Here is a 12903-nt window from a genome sequence, read left to right on the forward strand (position 1 = left end):
TTCTCCGGGCCACCTAAACCCCAGATGTATTCCTTGGCGTAGCTTTATCTTTTGCATTTTGTATTGCCCACCGCTCTTGATGGAGGTTTCCCATGGTACATCTCACTTCTCAAAATCTCAATCACCTTGGTCACTTCCCACATTTTGTATCTCTTCTTTCATATGCCATCTTTCATCCCTTTGCCCCTGACCCCTAGGGGTGTATCACATCTCACCCTCTGCAGATCTCTGTCCAAGGGCATATCTGATGCACGGGAACCGTCCGGGCCTTTCCTGGCACGCCCCAGTCAGAGCTGTTAATATTGCCACATTTCTGCCAAGCTCTTATATTTCTTCACATGCGATCCTGCCAACTCAAATCTATGCTGCCCCCTTCGTCTCCTACCCACTCAAATCTATGCTGCCCCCTTTGTCTGACACCTGCAACCCCTCCTGCCTGCCTGTCTGACCTGTTTACCAAACAAGGAGTCACACTACTACTATTGCAATCTCACCATTTCTGCCTAGTCCAGTCTCCTCCTCTTCACTTTGCTGCTTGATTTGAAAACCCATCGATTTACAAAAGGGGGTGGTGATGAACAGAGTGTCTGAATTGAGCAGACCACTCTTACCCAGTCCAAAGATCAGGGCTTGATCCATCACCGTTATTTATCTCACTGCCCCATCCCAGCTCAGAACCTGGCTATATGCAAATCAGTCTGTCCCTGGCCCAGTGCATCATGGGAACAGGGCAGACTAAACTACCAAGCCAATTCTTTACCAGAAATACCCGTCCTTTATTATTTTTTTAAAGTATTTTATTGATTGTCAACCCAAACATACCCCCCCCCCCTCCCAAAACAAGTCTCATCATCAGCAGGGGCACTTTACTGGATACATTGTATAAAGTCATTTTCCACAGTTGAGCTTGTAGGCATATCAGAATCAGTATCACAATAAGCTTCCCAGCCTCCACTCCTCTCACCAGTATCAACACCATTACATGTACCCAATACACTCCACAATATAATGGGAGCCCAACGTGGTGCTCCCGCAGTCATTTGCCTCTCGCTCTCACCTCCTGCCTAACCCCTTCCACCGGTGTACTCTAATTATTCTAAACCATGATTTTCAATCATCATCATCATGCTAGGGTGTGCCAGTGTCCTATTGCTTGTGGGCTGCTTTCCAATTCCTGCCAAGTCCGACCTTGCTTCCCTTCCCCAACAGCCACCTCAAGCTTATCTATATTCTGTGTGTTCCAACAGTTTCCTGAGTAGCCTCTAAAGAGTCAGAGTCTGAGTCCGGTTATGGCAATTTCAGTATGCCACCAGGGCCTCCCATGCCTGTGCAGTTTCCATCGCCTTTTCTTTGTTCGCTCTTCTAGCCTGTTGGAATCTGACCATACTCTCACTAGCCGCCCAGATCGTGAAATTCCGCCTTCCATCGCTCTATGCTTGGACCCTGCTTGAATTTCCACTTTCTCGTTAGTTCCCATTTGGACAACAGCAACCCCAGATCAATGAATTTGCTTGTTACCTTAGTTTGCTCTGTATGAGGAAACCAGTGCAGTATGCATACTCCCATGTTGGGTTCTATCTGCCTATCAGTTACCCCACATAGGACTTCAATCACCCCCTCCCAGTATGTTCCGAGCTGCGGACAACTGATCATATGCCGTAAGTCTGCTGCATTCAAATGACATCTAGGGCAACATGCCAAATCCACATTAAAGTATTTATTTATCTGCTCTGGGGTTAAGTATGCCCTGTTGATGATGTAGAAATTGATAAGTTGGAATCTAGCATTCCGCGTACCCTTCCAAGCCTTTTCCACTAGTTTAGCCCAAGTCGTTGCAGGTATATCTTTGCCCAGGTCCTCCTCCCATCTTCCTCGCAGCTGAGCCAGTGGCTGAAGCCCCTCCTCTACCATTCACCTATAAAGGCATGTTACTTCCTTTACCGTCCATGCTGCCATTTCTACATATTGGAATGTCAGGGATGTTTGTCTAGCAGCCCCCCCCCCCCCCAGTGTTTTTGAATCGCTGACACCAGAGCGGCGTGCAGCAAGAAGTCACTCCTGGGCAAGCTGTATCTGTCCTGCAGTGTCTGATAAGGCAATAGCGCTCCTTCCTCATACAGGTCACCGACCATCTCCACTCCTTCCCACTCTGCCAGTGCCAACCAGTCTTCTCCTTGTGGGAAGGCCGTACACATTCCAAGAGGTATCTCCATGCGTACGGGCGCATTCCACCTACCCTACACCTGCTTCTATTCCTACATGCTCTCTCCTCTTTCTCCTCATAGGTCAATGAGTCAACCCGCAACCACTGGCCCAAGATCACAAAGGACAAAACATGTAGCGGAAACCATCGATCCTCTGGGCCATTTGGCCCCCTAAATTCTTGAGCAAATGCCTGCGTGAGCCACTGCAGCTGGCCCGCCATATAGTACAGTTCGAAGTCCGGGACTGCCCATCCCCCCTCTGCTCAAGGTCTCTTCATCGTGGTCAGAGCCACCCGCCTCTTGCGCTTCCCCACAGAAATCCCCCTACCATAGTTCTGAGCGTCCTGAACACCAGGCCTGGGATCTTAATCGGCAGCGTTCTGAAATAATATAATAGTCGAGGTAGTGCCACCATTTTCAGAAGCGCTACCCTTCCTGCCACTGACAGTGGCAAAGTACTCCAGAACGTCATGCTCCCCTTGATCCCTCTCACTGCTCTATTCACATTACCCTCCAAAAGATCCGCCTGCTCATGATAAATGTTCCCAGATATGGCAGACAGCAGGGCAAAGTATTGTTCAAAATCCGTCCCCAGCTCCTCACTAAAGTCCGGATCTTCCAGTGCCTCCGGTATGAGCTGCCACGTCGGTATGACCGCCCTCTCTCGACTCCAACGTATCCTCACTAGCAACGGGTTGTGGTCTGATATCATTCTCGCCAGGCACTCGCTACCCGTCACCTTGGAGTGAACCTCAGGGGCGCCCAATATTGCATCTAACCGCACATGCAGGTCGTGGAGGCTGGAGTAATAAGAATAATCCCTCTCTTCCAGATGCTGGGCACGCCACGTTTCGATCAGCCCCCAGTTAGTTTGCCAGGCGCCTCTCGCCTTGGAGATCCTATGCACTGATGCGCCAAATAGCAGGGGTGGGACTTGTCTCGCTCCACATCTGTTATTGAGTTAAAGTCTCCCCCCCCCCATTATTGTTGCAGTAGTTAAATATGGTGCTAGGTTCACAGACAGTCTCTCAAAAAAGGAAGGTTGGTCTACATTGGGGGCATACACACTGCATTAAGTTACGTCCACTCCATTGAGCCGCCCCATTACCGCTACAAATCTTCCCTTCTGGGTCAACCAAGTGCTGCAATGGTTTAAATGGGACCCCCGCTCTAACCCACACCAAAGCACCCCTGGCAAACGCTGAGTAGGTAGTGTAAAATAATTGCCCCCTCCATCTCTTTTTCAGAGCCACTCCCTCAGGTCGGTTAAGATGTGTTTCTTGAAGGAGAGCAATATGCACCCCTCGTCTTACCAGGTAAGCATGTACCTTGTGTCACCTTTGCATTGTATGAAGCCCCCGCACATTCCAGGTAATTCACTTCATATCATGTAACGTCCCCATTGGTCAAACATTTCCCCCTTCGCACCCACCCCACATCTGAGAGCACATTGGTGCCACTAACTTCCCCAAAACTCCTTCCAAACCCTTCTCAACTCCCTCCCCCCAGAACAGGCACTACAACATTAGAACCCATCCAAACTATTACTCAAATACACCCACAAAGCTCCTAAGGAGCTACACCCACACATAATTACAGGAGGTAAGCCCTAAGCTTCAGAGAGTCGGACACCTAGACATCCGCCTTCCTGCGCTCAACCCCCTTATTACTGATCCAGGCCCTTCCGGGCTGTGCATCTGCGAGACCTCTTCTACATATGTTCCACAGCCCCCATCTACTCCTTATCTCTGAATAGCCAGTTATTAGCCAACCAAGTCCATGGTTAGTCCCCCTCCCCAACCCCCAACCCCTCCCTCACTTAGTACTCTATTCATGTCCAGCCAGAGTCTACGTCACCCATCAACGATCTCTCCTGCCGCCCCAGCTGTCACATGGGGTAGCTTCTGGCTTCCGGCATCCGATTGGTCATTGTACTCTTCCAAGGACCCCCCTTCTGATTCCGTCCCTTCTGGATGTGATCCCCCTCTGTCTCGCGAGAGAGCCGTGATGGCCTGCAACGCGGACGCGCACTCCTCTGCTTGTGTCTCCGTTGGCCTCTGGGCCGCTGGGTGACGACGCCAGTTGCGCCTCAGTCTGCGCGGCGGAGGTCCCATCGTGCCTGCATTCACCCCACTTCCCGCTTCTCCAATTCTTGCTTTTTACATCTCCAACCAGTCCCAGGCCTCCTCGGGGCTGTCCTGGAACGATGTCTTGTCATCCATCGTTATCTTCAGACGCGCTGGAAACATCAGAGAGTATTGAATGCCCTCTTCTCGAAGTGCCCTTTTGACTGCCACGAGTGATACTCTGCGGCTCTGGACCTCAAGCGTGTAATCCGGGAACAGTGTCACCTTGCTGTTGTCCACTGTGTATGGACTCGCCATCCTGGCCTGGTTTAGCAGGAAATTTCTATCCTTGTAGTGAAGCAGCCTGGCCACCACCGGCCTCGGCGGTCTCCCGGGGGCCAGTGGCTTGGATGGCACTCTGTGGGCTCTCTCCAACGTGAAGAAGGATGTCAGTCCTGCTGGCGCGATGGTTCCCTTTAGCCATTCTTCCAGGTACTCCACCATATTGGGTCCTTCCACCCCTTCAGGTAGTCCCACCACCCGGATATTGTTTCTTTGATTCCTTCCTTCTGCATCCTCCGCCCGCCTCTCCAGGGTCTGTAGCCTATTTTGAAAATCGGCCATCTGCGCTGCCATCGACTTTTGAGCCGGTTTCAGGACTTCTATGGTGACTTCTGTTTGTTTCACCCTGTCAGACAATTTGGCGTGGTCCGCTCCGAGCAGTCCTAGACCTTGCGTCACATGCCTGATGTCCTTTTGCAAGGCTTCTCTAGTGTCTGTTATGGCTTGCAGTATTTGATCGACCTGTTGTTGGAGCATCCCCTCTGGGCATTGTTGCGATCCCTCGCACGCCTCCGTGGTGGCCGTGTCTTCCTCCTGTTCTGCTGGTGCCCCCACTTGCTTACCTCTCGGCTTTCCCATGTTCCTTCAGGTCTCGAGAAAAAAGCCGTCCTTTATTGGTCACATATGCCCTAGGTGGGCTCTGTTGAGTTCCCCACAGGTACTTTATCCTCGGGGAGATTAACTCACACCAGGTTAGTCGTGGGTGCATGGACTAGGCTTTAGCCCATGGGAATGACAGCTTGCTGCCACCACCTTTTTATTTCTGAGAAATTAGGTAGCTTGGATTGCGGAATGACCCTGTACCTAGCTTACCCAACTGCATCCTTCACATGCTTAAAAAAACAGCCTCAAGGCGCTTCGGGATCTTACCAGTACAGGTATCCGTGGTGCTATAATCGGGTTTGGAGAGGTGGCAGCCTATGCCAGGCTGCTTTGCATCTGTAGAGTGCCAGGGCCTGGTGTTCACGCAGTATCTTATCTGCCTTGCACCTTTATGCTCTGATCATCCCACAAGCCCTCAGGCCTTTAAAGAATGGCAGACTGGGGGCTCTCTCTTCTTTCAACTATGGGCTAGAGGAAGGCTCTGTCCCTGTTGCCTTCTGATGTAAAGTTATAAGTCCATGCCAAAACTGGCAGTGCAAGCTACAAGCCAGTACAGAGACACGGGCCCGGCAACCATACACACACTCAACTTGCTTATACCATTTTGGTGGGATTGTACATAGAGTTGGGCAAGCAAACAAAGTAACAGGCTGAGCCAGAGCTGAGGCAATGATCTGGGTTGGCTCTTAGAGCCCATGCATAAGTTGATCCCTGAAAATGTTTGCTATGTATATCATACAACAAATACCATGTAAAATTTGATAGTCTCTTCAAATTTTAAAAACATCAATTATTTAACATGTGGAAACCATCATATTATTTTTTTTTATAGATTTAAAGCACTTTATTTCTCAGTCAATGACATACTACAATTTCCAAAATGGAATGTATTGATGAAAATGCAATGTGGTCTTGACCTTAAACATTATGGTTATTTTTTTAAAGAAATCTGCCTAATGGCTTTTATCAATGTGGTACCCATACTAACCCAATAAAGGCAAAACTGGGCAAGCAAGCCGGTCAACTTTACACTAAAACCCTACCTCAACTCACTCCAACCCACCCCACCATCCCCAGACAACACCCAGACCGATGGCCCCATACATGGTACAGATATACCAGACCCAGAGATCTAACCACAGCAACCTCTATCACTACAGATGATCAGAACATAGGTAATGGGATGCATCCCCCAGGTATTTAATAACCTGTTGTGACCAAGACTGGTGGGCCCCTCCTACCAATACCTAGGCAATCTGCACCCTCGAGCTGCCTAAGATCCCCCCACCAGTGGGTGACCGCCCTCAACCTCAGACCTCCTCAACCGTCCAGTGAGGTTCAGACTCTCTCAAACATGCAGGGTCATCCCTGAGATTTATACACATGCTCCGCTAGCAGCATACACCAACTAAGATTTGATTCCCTCTCCCACAACGTAGGCAGGGCAGGACTCCGCCACCACCTGTCTATATCCCGTCAGCCTTGACATTGTTGCATCACATTATAGCACTGCACAGAGAAGTACTTATTAAAAGTGATAGATTTTAAACATGAACTTAGAACCATTCCTGCCTCTGCCCCTGCCCTCACCCTGGAGACAGAGTTACTAGTGAACTTAGAGCAGGGCAGAAGTCATGTGAACACTGACACTGTATGTTGCCCAGGTTCATATAGCTAGAGCAATATTATAGTCTATTAAATCAAACACAACTTGTTTTTGTAGAGCTGGTATTCTGAACTCGCATATTTGAAGGTGCATTCATATAAAATACTGAAGACAAAGAAAAACCAGTAAAATAAATTATTTGCCTAAGAACCCACAATATGGCTAAGCAGGGAAGCAACGATTAAAGTGGAGAAGTGTGGCTCAGGGGTTAGAGGCGGCAGACCCGGAAGCTGAGAGCGGCCCTGGACCAGGGTTCAATTCCCCGCCTCGGCGGGTCTTGGGCTAAAAATTCCACGGTCTCGATAATTCTCGCTCCTTCTCGACTCACGGGTTCACACTCTGCGACTCTGGGCAATAGCTTGCTTAATCTCCACAACGGCCCCTCGCGGCGGGATGCCTGGCTTTCACCTTGTGGATACCCTGCCGGGGCCTCTCACAGGGGAATACCAGGACGGGTTCCCTAGGCAAGCGCCAGGATGCCCTTTGTGGTGACAGGTCGCGCTATATAAGTATACCTACATTTACATTTACATTTACATTAATCCAGGTTTTCTGGTTTCACTTTGTACAAATCAGCCATTAAATGAGTACCAATGTGTCTCTCCTATTTATTGCCTCAAATGCTAATGCTTTGTTTTTTTACCTCTTTGTGCATATGGGTAGACATAGGTGCTAGAAGTAGGGGTGCTGAGGGTGCTGTAGCACTCCCAAAACAACTATGCTGACGTTCCAAAAGTGAATGTGCAATAAAGATGCCTTTAAATTATTTATTTTCTTGTCGTATTTGCTGTGCATTCAAAGACAGATGTCATATATCAGGTGCTTATTTTACTCTCACAACACATTGTAAGGGGGGGGACGCGGAGCTATTAAAGAAAGATTAGGTCCAGTACCCGTGCTCCCAAAGGTTAACTTGATATTCACTATGGGTAGCTGTTCCTTAGGATAGAGAAGAGTCACAACCAATTCTGGTTGGAGACGTAGTATGAAATAAGTCAATCTTTTTTTTTTTAAAACCTTTATTGAAAATCATTCAGTTACATATGCGAGCCCACAACCACACGTGCCAGCCGTCGCCAAGGCAGACAGTAGCATGGTATTTGTACAGTTACACAGCACTTCAGCCGGCAACCCGGGGGTCTGGCGGCAGATAGTCGCACATATCATGAAAATATACATTAAAACGCAGGATAAATTAAGGTTTTACTTTTTTAATATATAAACAAACATGAAAAGAAACTAAAAACCATAAAAGAGAGGCAAAAAGGAAATTTATGTGAGGTGTCCCTCCCAGGAGGGGGAGAGCCGCATCTGAAAAGTTGTATGCAAATCAGTGAATGAAGGAATGAAAAGGAGGGGGGGAGGGGGGAGAGAGAGCAAGCAATGATGTTAGCAACGAAACTCAACCCGGTAGAAGGAATGTCAGGCTATGGGGATTGCGGCATCTCCGGGGTATCTACAAAAGGAGGAGTACAGATCTCGCCGCGATAGAGGTTCCACTGGTTCCATATTCTGCCCCACTTCTTGGGCCTTCCACGTGCAACATACACAGTATTTTCACGAAACATGCACCAGTCCATGTTTTCTGTCCAGGTGGAGACCCTCGGCGCCCTCTGGGACCCCCATAGCTGCGCGATGTCACTCTTGGCCTCCATATTATCCAGAGTGACTCATTGTGTCTGCGCCACGTTGTAATCATTAGGCTCCCACACATTCAACAAACACCGTCGGGCCTCAGGCAACATCGCAACTCCCGTAACTTCATTCATGACCGCATGCACACGGTTCCAAAACGTTACGACTTCGGGGCACTCCCATAGAATATGTAAGTAAGTAACTTTTATTGTTTAGGTTAATTAAAACCATTACAAAAAAAAAAATACATTAAAACAATCTCCACAAGTAGATTTAAAAAGGAAAATGTAAAAGCGAGAAATTTTTGTTTAAAAGTAACATTACTAAAATCAATAAACGTGAGTGGCAAATTGTTCATAGCAGCTGGTCACAGCCCGAAATTTCCTCTTTACCCGACTGCCTGGCATTGTAATTTTCGTTCTGCTTGTATCAGAAATTTCACCAGCTTCCCATTTAGCGATGGAAGACCAGGATCAAAACAAGCAAGAACTGCTTGTCTGCGTGAGCGGATACTTAGTTCGTTAAAGGCTCTTTTTAACAGGGCTGCTCTCTCCTCGTTCAGCCTCGAGCAAGTGCATAGTAAATGTTCTAAGTCTTCGACTCCTATTGCGCACAGCCATAGAATATGGAGAAAGGTACCCATCATACCACACCTACGCTTACACAGCCCATCTACCGAAAAACCCATTCGCAACAGTCGGGGGCCTGTCATGTAGATACGGTGTAAAATCTTTAATTGCACCAGTCGAAGACGGGCCGGAATCGCGACCTCCTTGGGAGAGGATATCGCAGCCTGCCAATCCTCATCATCCAGCTCCAATCCATCGCCGGTCCAAGCCTCCCGCAGTTGTAAAAGGAGATCGGATCGATCATTAATGAGTTTTTTATAGATCAGGGAAATGGTGCTATCCGGGACGTGCCCATCAAGCACTCTATCTTCAAGAGGGGAAGATTCCGGGATTAAGGTTCCGGTCGGAAAGACCGAACCAATCGCGTGTCGGATCTGCATGTATCGGATTTACTCCCTATTGTTTAGCTCGTAGTCAATTTTCAGTTCATCGAAGGTCTTGATCCTGTCCTTGACCAAGAGATCCCCGACTTTACTGATACCAATGAGGTCCCACTTCTCGAAGCCCTTGGTAGTCCATAATTTATCGGTGACATAAAGCGGGGTCGCTCGTGTCAAAAAGTCCGACCAACCCATAGCTACATTTGCACTATGCCAAATCCGCACCGCAACTCCGGTGGGCCCCGTTAATGTTTTACCAGTCAATTTGGAGTATAGTGCCATGTTGTAATTCCCTCCTGGAAGTTGCCACTTATCCATCTCGAATGCAAGGTTGGACGCAGGGCCGTACATGGCATGATTAATTGCACTCAGTTGGGAAGCCCAGTAATAGCGCTTGATGTCTGGCAATGCGATGCCCCCATCATACCAGGGCAGTGTTAACTTTGCTAAAGCAATGCGGGGGTGGTCCGCTCCATAGTAACCGCCTCTGAAGGCATTCTATCTCGCGGAAATAACTGGCGGGCACGAGGTCGAGTGTTTTTTGAAGGGCGTATAGAAATCTGGGTAGGGGCATCATCTTGAATAGGGCAGCCCTTCCGACCATAGACCACGACAATCCAAACCAGGCCGCCACGTCGGATTTTAGCCGAAGAAGCGGAGGGAGCAAATTATTCTGGTACCGAGCCGCTGGGTCAAGCGAGACATATATGCCCAAGTATTTAAAGCCGGTGTGAGATATTTGTATCGGGCAGTTACGCGGCACAGAAGGTACCTCGCCCGTAAGTGAGTAGACACAAGATTTGACCCAATTAATCACCAGGCCGGAATTCTTATCAAAGGAGCTAAGGACGTCGAACAGCACTCCCAACTCCCTTCGAGGGGAAGTAAGATACAGGAGGATGTCGTCCGCATATAGGGATATGCGGTCCTCAAAGTCGGGGGTCCATCTAATGCCCTTAAGCGATGGTTCCCACCGCAGCCATGCCGCTAGGGGTTCTAACGCAAGCGCAAACAGTAGCGGAGACAGGGGGCAGCCCTGTCGCATGCCTCTTCCGAGGGGAAAGGACTTCGATACCCGACCATTGACCACCACCTGGGTAAGCGGATTCTCATAGAGGAGTTTGACCCAACCGATGAATCCCGGGCCACAACCGAACTTCGCAAGGGTCGCCCATAAGTACGGCCATTCCACAGTGTCGAAGGCCATAGTGGCATCTAAGGATACCAAAATGGCCGGTTCACGCAACGTTCCCGCCCTCGCGAGAACGCCATGAAGACGACGTAAATTCAACGCGGTGTTACGAGTAGGGATGAATCCGGACTGATCCGGGTGGATCAGGTCCCCAATTACTTTAATTAATCGATTTGCTAAGAGTTTTGCCAGGATCTTAGGTTCGGCTTTCAAGAGTGATATAGGTCTGTAAGACGCACACAAATCTAGGGGTTTCCCATCTTTATGGATCACAACAATGGAGGCAAGCCTCTGGTCTCGGGGAAGCGACCCAGCCTTGCACGATTCCAGAAACATCGCACGGAGATATGGCGCCATTTTGTCGGGGCACAGCTTGTATAATTCGATGGGGATGCCATTAGGGCCAGTGGCTTTTTCCGAGCGAATGGAGCGGATAGCGAGCGCTATTTCATCGTTGGAAAAATCCGCCTCCATAAGCTCTCTATCAGAATCAGACAAGCTAGGCAGTGTGATATCTCTGAGCAATAAATGCGAGTCCTCCTCAGGCCTATCTGAGACTGGCGCATACACCGTTAGAAAGTGACATGCAAAGCCCTCCACTATCTCAAGCGGATCAACCACTCGCACACCATCCGCTCTTTCGATAACTGGCACAACTCGACTCAATCTTTTCTTTTTGTCCAGCCATGCGATCAACTTCCCCGCTTTATCACCCACATCGTACAGCCGTGCCTGTAGCTCGCGACTCATGGTTTTAGCCGCGTCTGTCACTAAGGCTCTGTAGTCGAACTGTTTGAGTTGCAGGACATGTAGCTTATCCTGCGTGACCCCAGACTCCAGCTCTGCCTCCAGGGCAGTGATTTTAGACTCCAGTCGCACAACCTCCTCATTCTTACGTCTCTCAGCACAGGCAATCAACGACAGTGTCTGGCCTCAAATCACAGTTTTAAAAGCCTCCCACAATGATATAGATGAGGACACTGACCCCACATTTTCAACAAAGTAGTGATCTATAGTCTTGACAACACCAGCCCGGGTCTCAGGGTTTCGGAGATGCCAGGGATTGATCGGGGCGACCCGACCCCCGGCTCCCAGCTGGATATCAATGAGAAGCCATAGTGGGGAGTGGTCCGAAATGCCTCTGGCCAAGTGTCTAACCTCTCTCACCAATGTGGCCTGTGCCGCTGGCATGAGGACGTAATCAAGCCTCGCGAGGCTCCCATGTGTACCTGAGTGGAAGGTATATTGGGCCTGCCCGGGATGCATCATTCTCCAACAGTCAACAAGACCCAACGTCTCCAGGAAGCTGCCAAGCCAGGATTGTGCTCTTGTGAGGTCCCTGGGGGGGGGCAACGATCCTCTCTACCACATACAACACAGTTGAAGTCTCCACCCACCACTAAGATCCCTTCGGGGAGCTCCAACACCCTCTTTCCCAAATCAGCGAATGTCGTGGTTTGTAGACCAGGTGGAACATACACAGAGAGCGTAGAAATCGTTTTCCCCTCCCATCTACTAGTAATAACGGCATACCGTCCCCTATCATCCAGGATGGTATCGTCAACCTCCAAAGGGAGGGAGTTCCTAACAAGGATACCAGTCCCTCTCGATCCGGAGGTAAACCCCGAGTGTGCGATCAGCCGATAACCTTGCCTATTCATTGCGTGGCATGTGTTCCCCACTAGGTGCTTTTCCTATAATAGCACCACATCGGGGGAAAGGTGTCTCAAGTACTGCAGTACTATCCCCCGCTTTATCCTGTCACCCAAGCCATTGACATTCCAACTTAAAACTCCCAGCCCCTTACCCCCATCCCCGGAACACTGGCGGAATCTACCAAACAGTGAGAAGGACACAAAAGTCAAATTGTACAACGATATCTAGCCTCTGTAGCAAAACAAAATGAAAAAAGAACCCCCCACCCCCAGAAACCCAGAACCCACATCTCCCCTCCCTGCACCCCTGCGTTAATCCAAAAAAACACCCCAACTGCAGTGTGCCTGTCGCCCTACCCCAAAACTAATCTACAAGAAGAAAGAGGAACACCCCGGGAGGAGGAAGAGTCCCAATCACCCCGCCGCCTCTGGGTGTATAATCATTGTATTTACGTTGAACCAAATCTTCAACGAACCACTGCTGCAAAGTCCATGAACCACACACGCCGATTCCGCTCACTCCTCCTGTTC

The 12903-nt window shown here is 49.3% G+C and overlaps 1 protein-coding gene across 1 annotated transcript in view; it reads left to right on the plus strand.

Moving 5' to 3' along the window:
* SPIDR (scaffold protein involved in DNA repair) overlaps positions 1-12903 on the plus strand; it is a 2344543-nt gene that overhangs the window by 253545 nt on the left and 2078095 nt on the right. The window lies entirely within an intron of this gene.

Source organism: Lissotriton vulgaris, chromosome 4_1, assembly GCF_964263255.1.
Source record: "Lissotriton vulgaris chromosome 4_1, aLisVul1.2, whole genome shotgun sequence".
Lineage (NCBI taxonomy): Eukaryota > Metazoa > Chordata > Amphibia > Caudata > Salamandridae > Lissotriton > Lissotriton vulgaris.